We start from the raw sequence: 11,329 nt of genomic DNA, 5'->3' as shown, positions 1-11,329 counted from the left end.
TTGTGCCAAAACTTTAAGCAGTTTCGTTGAGAGGAGCCGACATTGTTGGCTATTTTCGGTGGCTAAAGTCGTTGGCGCCTTAAAATTGGATCCTTGACGAAATTTTAATAATACTTGGGAAAGTTGACGGGAAGCAAAGCAGTTTACGCAATCTTTTGGTGTGGAAAGGGAAAAGATGATTTGCTAACATTGTTAAAATTTGTGGGCCAAGAAAAAGTGTTTGCCTTAAAAAAATATTGGCACGTAATATATTATTGTTGATTGTTGATTTTAACAAGTCAAAATTCAATAGAGGTTTAAGTTTATCATGAGAAATTAATTCTATCGTTGCTCACTTACTGCATACACACAAAAAAATTTGGTTGGTAAAATTTACCAATGCAAACAGTTTAGTAACTACAAAAAATTGTACTTTACTATTTATAAAGGTTGAATGTGTATTTGTTTTTGCTTTGTATACTATTTAATAGTTAAGCCACTACTAACATAGTTAGTACACACGCGATGTGTGTATTTTGCTGTTGCAATAATAAATAGTCAATTAACTATTAAAAATAGTAATCCTAGCGTAATATCTTCCACACAAAAATTTGCAAATAAGGCTTTACAAATTTTCTCCAATGTGTTGTTTATAATTCCAAATTGGGTCTAGCGTTTCGTACTTTTAGAGTCCCAAGCCAAGGTCTGGAAAGTTAAGACTTTACTTACAACATACGTATATTATCTAAAGTCTTCAACATACTTTCACCCTAGCTGGAAGTCTCTTATAAAAACGGTAATTTGAAAATTATTTTTATAATTTTTGCTTATAAATTACTATGCTACAGTGACGTATTTATGAATTTAATAAATAATTTAAACAAATTTATAGGTATATATTTATATATATTTATTTATAGAGAACATTTATCTTATTTTATGGGTTGGATAACTATAAAAATAGTTATTTAACTACAATCCATGGGTTGGGTCCATGACACCCATTTTCATAGTTACATTAGTATTTCTTATAGTAACACTTACATTTACGTATTACTTGAGAGTAACTATTTGATGGGTAAAATTGACAATTCTATGGTTGGGGACCGCGTTTCTATTATATTGGTCAATTTTACCTATCGATTTTTATAAATAATTTTAAATATTTACCAAGCATTTAGCTAAAAACCTATTTTGATAAATCTGTCAGAAATTTCCTCAGGAAATCTTAAGTTTATCATAATTTTAACTACTTATTTCTTATTTCCTTTACCATTTTAACTGTTCCATGCTCTCCATGTTTTAATTAAGATGGAACAGGTCTATTAACAAAACTGAAAGCTGAAACGATTAAAGAATTGCAACACTCCGACGAAGTTTACCCACTTAGCCAACTGCTTGGCATTTTGGCAGCTGCCAGAGATTTCCTACTATCTGTATAATTTAGCCATTTTATGCGGGGGGCGGGAAAGCAGCAAAAAATAAACGGGATCGCGAAAAACAAGGAAAAATTCACTTTGTTTTCATGCCTTTTTCCTTCACGTTGGCCTTTTGCCTCATTATCTTGCTGTTGGCCGCGAATCGCTTGCCAAATGAGTCTGTGTGAGCTGAGTGAACTTCCTGGCTGCTCGGCGCATTCAAGTGCAACTTTCGGTGTGCAATAATAATGTTTGCAATTAAACTAATGAAGACATTTGCCTCCGCAGCCCCACCAACAACATTCCAGCCAGGTCAATTAGAAGTTGCTCCGCAGTCGGAATGCAATCAGTTTTATATTGACCACGCAACGAGCCACCGCGCTGCAATCTGTGCCATGTTAAGTGCCGGCGTTTGACAGTGAACAATATTAATTGTCTGCTTTTTATTATGCTTCGGTTAGCTCCTGTCCCCCCACATGACAGTTCAGGTGACAAAACATCTGAAAACAAAGGTAACACGACACCATCTGACAAAATATGAATTGCACGGGGCAATGGATTTTATGTGCATGAATATCTTTACTCACACAAAGTTTAAAAAGGCTAAAGGCTATGGTTCATTTCAAATAAGTGAACGCATCTGCTGTACTTTTTACTTTAAAAATAAATGGTTATCATTTATTGCTGGGTTATATATATACAATATGGTTTATTTAAAACAAATTATCGAACGTTTTATCTTTAAATAAATTTATTTTAAACATTTATTCCTCGATTTGAAGTATAAAAGACCCAAAGTAACTTTAAAAGTTTCTTAAGCTGGACTGAAAATATGTAGGTATATCGAGAGTAATAAATATATTTTTATTTTAAATATTAATCTCTAAAATATTAGAAAATCTTAAGAATGATAATTATTCACAAAATAATTCAAGCTGTTGAAATAAATATAAATCATTGCTGCTTTGCAATGTCTAATTTGTGTGTGTCATTGGGTTCCCCTAGCACATTTTCTTATAAATTATTTATCTGTTTAAAAATTAAAACTTTTTTAATTATCTTACAACAAAAAAACTTTTATTTTATTTGGGTATTTGATAATGATGTTAAATTTGATTTTAAAATGATGAAATTTTGTTTTTTCGTTCTAAACACTTCTTTAGCTACCAGCTTTTTTGTTCCCTACACCCAAAAAAAAATGATCATAGAAACTAAACTATTCGTACATTAAAACTAAACTATTGAGTGTCAAAAATATCTTGATAAGATGCGTATTAACCTTATGACACCCAAAGTATTAAACTGAAACTTTCGAAGTTATCAAAGTTAAACTAACGAGTATACAATTTATACTCACTCAGTGTACTGAAATTTATGCTGATAGTTTACTTTTTATACTATTTAGTATAAAAGCTATATTATGTAGTCTCCGTTTTATACTATTTCGTATACATTTTATACTAATCTAGAGGGCCGTAGTATACTTTTTAAGCTATTTATCGAAATCGTTAGTATACATTTGATACTATTTCGTATAAAACTTATACGATTTCCCCGTTGCCTGTAGTATACATAAAATTTATACTATTTTGTTTTTCATGGTATCCCAAACCCAATAAAATCAAGTTGTATGTTGTTTTTCTTTTATTTCTATTTCACATATTATTTTGTTATTATTTCATAAATTTTCATATTTTGCGCAACATACATAACATGTTTTAGCTCCTTTTTTTTTATATTCCTTTACGTTAGGTTACGTATATACAGACTAAAATAAGTACAAGCAACAAGAGTAGGGGCCGTGATTGCGCGGTATCACCGCAAGGTATTGCTTAGCGCAATGGTAGCCACCTAGGCTGTAGCTTCTCTCCTCTCCTTCTCGGTTTCACACCAAAATATATGTTCGAATAATCGCTATTGTCCTAGTTTCACACCATGAAAAACTGCACCCAAAAAAAAATGATCATAGAAACTAAACTATTCGTACATTAAAACTAAACTATTGAGTGTCAAAAATATCTTGATAAGATGCGTATTAACTTTATGACACCCAAAGTATTAAACTGAAACTTTCGAAGTTATCAAAGTTAAACTAACGAGTATACAATTTATACTCACTCAGTGTACTGAAATTTATGCTGATAGCTTACTTTTTATACTATTTAGTATAAAAGCTATCCTATGTAGTCTCCGTTTTATACTATTTCGTATAGATATTATACTAATCTAGAGGGCCGTAGTATACTTTTTAAGCTATTTATCGAAATCGTTAGTATACATTTTATACTATTTCGTATAAAAGTTATACGATTTCCCCGTTGCCTGTAGTATACATAAAATTTATACTATTTTGTTTTTCGTGGTATCCCAAACCCAATAAAATCAAGTTGTATGTTGTTTTTCTTTTATTACTATTTCACATATTATTTTGTTATTATTTCATAAATTTTCATATTTTCCGCAACACACATAACATGTTTTAGCTCCTTTTTTTATATTCCTTTACCTAACACGTATATGCAGACTAAAATAAGTACAAGCAACAAGAGTAGGGGCCGTGATTGCGCGGTATCACCGCAAGGTATTGCTTAGCGCAATGGTAGCCACCTAGGCTGTAGCTTCTCTCCTCTCCTTCTCGATGCGACGCAGCGTTCGCAGTACACTCGCTGCGAAGGCTGCCGTCGCTGGCCGAACTCTTGCCCCGGTGGTCTTCATCAGCATTTGGCGATCAGACCCGAAGCGGCGACATTAAAATAGGACATGCTGATCGTCCTCAACAATCCCACTGCCGCACTCTGGACAACCGTTCTCCGTGTCGTGTCCGAAGCGCTTAAGGAAGCTTCGGAAGCAACCATGTCCACTCAGCGCCTGCGTGGGGTAGAAATCTACCTGGCCGTGCTTCCTAATTACCCTTGCATCCAGCGTCCAGCGTCCCTTGCTGGAGTTGTCCCAGGCTGCCTGCCAGTTGTCGACGCTCTGCATCCTGGCACTCCTCTTCACCTCGGTCTTGGTTCTGTGGCTCCCGCACCAGTTCACATAGGGGAACTTGGCCTGCAATGACGAGCGCTGCGTCGTCCGAGATCGTCCGGATGGCAATAATAATTAACGCGTCAAGCAACGCCAACTCCGGTAGCATTTTCTGTGTTCGCTTTTGTCCTGGTTTCACACCAAAATATATGTTCGAATAATCGCTATTGTCCTAGTTTCACACCATGAAAAACTATTTAATGTTCAGTATACTATTTATACTACTGAGTCTCACTCATATAATAATTAGTATAAGCTTAATACTACAAAGTATACAGTTGAAACTAATAAGTGTTGAGTTAATACTTACATTTTTATACTAACTTTAGTATACTTTTAACACAACGCTTATTAAGTGTATACTTTTGGTTTTTTTTTTGGGTGTAGGTAAAGGAATATAAAAAAAGGAGCTAAAACATGTTATGTATGTTGCGCAAAATATGAAAATTTATGAAATAATAACAAAATAATATGTGAAATAGAAATAAAAGAAAAACAACATACAACTTGATTTTATTGGGTTTGGGATACCATGAAAAACAAAATAGTATAAATTTTATGTATACTACAGGCAACGGGGAAATCGTATAAGTTTTATACGAAATAGTATCAAATGTATACTAACGATTTCGATAAATAGCTTAAAAAGTATACTACGGCCCTCTAGATTAGTATAAAATGTATACGAAATAGTATAAAACGGAGACTACATAATATAGCTTTTATACTAAATAGTATAAAAAGTAAACTATCAGCATAAATTTCAGTACACTGAGTGAGTATAAATTGTATACTCGTTAGTTTAACTTTGATAACTTCGAAAGTTTCAGTTTAATACTTTGGGTGTCATAAGGTTAATACGCATCTTATCAAGATATTTTTGACACTCAATAGTTTAGTTTTAATGTACGAATAGTTTAGTTTCTATGATCATTTTTTTTTGGGTGTAGATCTTCAAAAGGTTGTCGACTGATGAACTTTGCTTACCTGTAATTTTTGCTTAAATGCTCTATTAAATTTCAATTGCGTTTTTCCACTGTTGAGTTGGGGTGAACCATAACTGTAGCTGAGTTCTCTGTGCTTCCCTCGTGAGAACGCGTATCTGTGCATTTGAAAACCGCTGCCATAACTGTGCAGTTTTAAATGGAAATTGAAACCGAAGCGACCTCTCGCAAACCGAGGATGTCACCGGCACCAAGTAAATCCCAACTCAGCGGATTCCCATAACCATTTCGGATGGTAGAAGAAGTTTTTACCGCACTGGCTGCAGATGCCATCAAGCGGATTTTGAACTCCAGATAATCCGATAGGGAGCTTCCTGCTGGGGCAGCACTCAGCAGGAAATTTTCACGAATTGGAAAATTAATTGGGAAGTCCGTAGTAAAAAAACAACGTTTTCTTTTTAATTTAATATTTTATTTTTATTTATCTTTGTCGCGTTTGAATTTGGTTTTTCGGTTGCTGTTACAATATTTGTCTGCATAGATTTTCATAATATTTCGTTTCTCTGTTAGTTATTGTTGTTTGGGGTACCGGCAGTACCTTGTTCATATTCTGTAAATCCCCAAATTGGCATATATGCATTTGGAATTACATTTAGAAATGTATTTAAACGCCCTTCGGGGGTACGGTTTCGCTTTACTTGCGATTCTCTTTTAAAGTTCTCTCTTTGGTTTACGGATGGGGTCTTTATTATGATGCTTAGTTTATTAAAAGATAAATAAAGTCTCTCTTTTAAGCGAATGTTGTATAACTAAATAATTTCTTTACAATTAAAATCATGCGCCAACAGTTCAAAAATGAGTTAGCCTTTTGAGTATTTGGTTACCATAACTTTCTTGTATTATTCGTTAAGCATTTTATGTTAATTACAATCTTTAGCTAATTTGACACATAAAGCGGAAAACTTAACAACATTTTGTTGGTTGAATTGCCATTTCTTGTGTTAGGTTGCAATGATCTTCAATAGACACTTACCGCTAGGCATAATATTTATTATTAATTCTTTTAATTTTTAACATTTACTCCATCCTTACTGTTTCTGTTAGCCTGTTACGTTTACGTTACTGTTACTGTTACTTTTACGTTACTGTTACTGTTACTGTTACCATTTAAATTTTGCTACTAATAAAATATACTTTATACGCTATTCAATTTACTCGATTTATGCTTGTATACACTCTAATTGTAAGTACGATTCTGATGAGCGTATCCTTCTCTGCCGAAAGTTAGCCACAGAGATAGATTTTGGTTTAAAATACTCTCGTGTTAGTTAGGATTTGCCTTTCGTTCTGGTTTCTGGTTTAGTTTTTAGTTGTTTTTAACATGGTGGTATTCTGCAGTCAGCGTTTAGAAGAGCTTCTCTTATAGTGATGGCATCGTTGGTGAGACACATGGCATACGATATGCGTCTGCTTGGAAAGGGATTTGTATAGTTTGGTAGGCGCCTTTTGGAAGAGCAGCTGGTGGGTAGTTTTGGTAAATCAAATGAAATCAGTGGTGCCGGCAGGAGTGAGTCCAAAAGCTTGCTAGGGAGAATCAAGACCGGGAAAAACGATTGTGCTAAGACCCCCCAGGATGGGGATCTGCAATGGTTGCTATTAATTTCTCTTAATTTTTTTTGGCTTTATACTCGACCAGGTTGCACCACAATTTACAATTCGCCTACTATTTATTAATTGTTCTTTGGTTTACGTAGTACGTAGCAACGCGCACGTAACGTACGTAGTAGCAACATCGAAAAAGTTGTCCAAAAGGATTAGCGTATCGGTATTATGTGTTGTATATATCTACACGTATGTATATGTATATAGTTCAATAGTTATTCATGCACTGGTACTGGTATATAAGTATGTATAATATCTGTGTATATGCCGTATATAACTATCTTGAATAATACATTCATATATGTATTGTATACCCTATCGTAGATTCGATTCGTAATAAGTTACAATTACAATTACAATTACATACACATAGTTCGGTTTTTAGTTGTCATAATAATAGTTGTCGCTAGTTATATGTATATGTACTATGTATAGACACAATTTGTTCACAATTCTCTCTAAGTTTATTTAGAAATAGAGGCGGTGGCTTTTACTTGGACTCCATTTATACATTTAGTCAGTGAAACGAATCGTAAATAAACATCTCAATTAAAATGCAGAAACAGCAAGATAGAGTAAGGCTCTGGCGGCATGAGTCGAGTCAAAATGTTTGACAGCGGCAGCCCTTATAAGTATGCTACGCTAGAACACTATATTACCTAAAAGTACTAGTACTCTACACATTTCGAACGTTTGCGAACGCTAAAAACCAAAACCATCAACAAAAGCCATGGAATTTAACGCAGTACATGTACATTTCATATCGTTTAATTTAATTCGTTTTCTTTTGTTTTGTCTGTTTACTCTGGTAGTATAGCAAAATCACATTTGAATCTCTTTTTGTTTTGTGAGAAAAAATCTAAATCACGCTTTTCAAATTGCTTCGTTCAACTTTTATACAATGCTTCGCTTTGTTTGCGTAATCAAGTTCAGATATGTTCGTATGCCGGGGTGTTCTTTTGTATCTGGTGGATACTTAGAAGTGCATTTATTACATATGTGTATGTATTATGTATGTTTGTATGCCCCGCATAATTTTGTGGAATTTCCCAACAAACGACCGAATTGATGCAAATAATTGGCTTTGGCGGGCTAAAGTAACTTGAATTGCACATGAATTATGCCTTATCCTAGCTTAGACGTTAATAATACATTAAATATGGATTAACTATGCCTAATTGCCATGTATAATACACAACTACAGTTAAGTTTTACTTTGAAATTGACATTAGGATCATTCTTCTTGGCTCGCACTGCAAGATGCTTTTGGCCTTCGACTTCGACTCGCTTAAGTAATTAAATTTAAATTAAAGTACTCCCACTACACTGGAATTGTAAATAAAAGTTTCTGTGGTGCAGTTACGTCTACCTGTAATTCTAACTATATTTAGTTATAAGCAGCTATAGTTCTGCAGTAGTTATTGTGCACATTTCTAAAATAATTGAGATACAATTGACACTAAGCTTAATTGTTTCCAGCTTCCAAACTTTGTGTTCCCAATCACTGAATTGGTGTTATTTATTGTTATCGTTAACGTTTATGTTTTACTTTAAATTTTGTTAGTTGCATTAGTGTAATTAGCTTAGGTCTAAGATACTTTTACCTAGTTGTACACATATGAAAATAGAGAATGAAAGATTGATAAATCACTTTGCGAAGCGAGTTGAGCAACTTATTGAGAATGATATTCCATTTCCATTTGACTTATGGACCCATTTGTTTTTCATTTTATACGAGTATTCCTATAAATACGTGAGTTTTGTGTGTTACATTTTCTTTACAATTCGTGTGCATTGGCCGCTATTCTCTTACTGCAACGTATTTATAAAAATACAAAACAAACTATACAAAGCGAGCGAATCTTGTGCATATGTACACATTCTATGTGGTAAATGCATGCGCTTTAACTTTAATTATTTAATTTTACAAACGAAGTTTAACAGTTTTCATTTACAATTTTAGTGCTTAAGTATTTACAAATTGGCCAGCATAGTTTTAAGCGATCGTATGTTTTTATTTATATCTTTTCCTTGCAAGAACTTATATCAAGGCTGTATGTTAAATCTGGATTTGTGTCATGTGATTAAAAAAATAAATATATAACAAAAGGTAATTAATAGCCAAATCATAAGGAAACTATAATTAGCAACAAAAGTTTGGTCCCTTTACTTTTTCTTTCAAAACATAAGACTTACTTTCCTTTTAGATTTATTTGTAGAAAGTAAATTTGAATGAGAGAAGATATTTCAGTGGTAAATAAGCTCATTGGATTGTGTCTAGAAAAATGTATCTCTAACTGAAAGGAGATGGGTTTGCTGCAAATGCCATTTGCAAAACGGTGAAAACTCGAATACAAACTGTAGGCCACAAACAAATTGATTTAACTCAGCATTCCAACTTTTAACGCATTTCCTAAAGCAATTTATTTAGTTAAACTATTTTATTTGGCTTGCTAGACAAACAATTTGGCGTTTGTCATGGCTGCCGAGTTCCAGCAACTGCCATCAATCAATGGCCACAGAAAAGCGGACATGCGACATGCAATTTAACGCCAACTGCAGGGCAACAAAAAAGTATAAAAAATGACTGAAATAATATTAATCCCGGCAGATAAATAGAGAAACAGCTGCATTTGTACTTGGTCCATTGTGTTGCGGTCTCGACTGAAAGGGAATAAATAGAGCATAGATAAATACACGCTTCTGCTATTAAGAGGCTAAAAAAAAAAAACAGGCCGAAAGGAAGGACACAGTCCTTTTCCAGGCCCACATCGTTGGCCAAAGCTAAAGCCCAGCTAAAGGCATTGGCCAGGGAAAAAGGCAATGCATTTTAAATGGAATATTTGTGTAAGTCGTTCGGTTGGCCCCGACTTTCTTACCCCGGCTGTTAAATGAAATAATAGACAAAGGATTAGAGAGGACCAATGGAGAATCCGCTGCTTTACATAAAGTTCGGCTTAAGTAAATAATTTATTGGGCCACAAACACAAACAGGGAGTCTTGGACAAAGACAAGGCTTAGGCATTTAGCAAGTAGATTGAAGGGGTCGAATCGGTCCAGTCTTTCGGTAATGCCATGGAATGCCACACGTATGTGTGGGCCCAAGTCGTTTGATAAATGATTCTCCCCTGCCCCCGATTGACCCCGTCCAGCTGCCGTTGGGCCAACAATACTGTTCTATTGGCAGGGGGCGGCCTCTAAAAGTTTGCCCCTAGATTAGGCAGGTCGGAAGATGGGGCATCTGGCGGTCAGTCCTTTTAATTAAACATTGTTAAATGCAATTTCACCAGGTCGTTCGAGCGGAAAACGATTGGAAAAGCGGCCCTCTGGCATCAAGTTAACCAGTTTTCAAAGTAAAGACCAGCTAAGTTCTCAAAAATACCAAAGGAAAATTGTTAAAAGTAAATACTCTAAAACGTTTTTTGCCTGATGAGCTCCATTTAAAGATAGAACAATTTTAAACAAACATTCTGCAAATTAAATATTTCGATAATACTGTTTACACATTGTCAGCCATCAGTGTTATTTTGTTTATATATCAAATTAAATTACCATCCGTTTTAATTTCGCTTGTGGGCTGAAGTTAATTAGGTTATTTCAAGGATTATTCTATTTTACAGTTCAGTGGGTGATAATTGTTTTTCTGTGATTTTTGTGGCATTTTAAATCTGAACTGCCCGCAGAAAGATAAACTCAGAGCTGTCAAATAATGTGTGCGCTTAATATATCAAAATTTAGTTTTAAAGCAAATAGGGGATAGAAAAAATAGGATTTTCGGAATGGAATTAAAATAATTCAACATTTTTAACCGAATTAAAAAATAATATAATAAAAAATTTTGTATCTAAAAAACTCTTAAAAGATACTTTTAAGAAATGTGTTCCTCAATAAACCTTGAGCTTTCCTTGTGTGATCATTACTTGGTGTTTTCAACTACTTAGTTAGGCACTAAGATTACTTACCACATGCAGAAAGCAACTGAAAAGTGGCTAACTAAGTGTGTTTCCAATATCAACAAATTAGCAAAACTATCTTATGCAACGAAACTAGTTTAAATGGAAGATTTTAAAATGCTTCGCGATTCAAATGTCGATTCTTATTGTTATTTTTGTAGGCTGTTGTTGTTGTTCTTGTTCTTGTTGTTGTACTTGTAATGGAGGTGGTTGTTATTTTTGTAGTTGTTGTTTGTTCTTGTTGATTGGATTGGTTTTTTTGGTGGTTTTATTTGGTTTGTTGGTTTTTTATTGGGCTTGGTGACTGAGGTGCTTGTTGTTGTTGTAGTTTCCACTAACTGTACTA

The sequence above is a fragment of the Drosophila subpulchrella genome, chromosome 2R (assembly GCF_014743375.2).
Source record: "Drosophila subpulchrella strain 33 F10 #4 breed RU33 chromosome 2R, RU_Dsub_v1.1 Primary Assembly, whole genome shotgun sequence".
Lineage (NCBI taxonomy): Eukaryota > Metazoa > Arthropoda > Insecta > Diptera > Drosophilidae > Drosophila > Drosophila subpulchrella.
The sequence above is the reverse complement of the archived record's forward strand: the minus strand, read 5'-3'. Positions refer to the sequence as shown.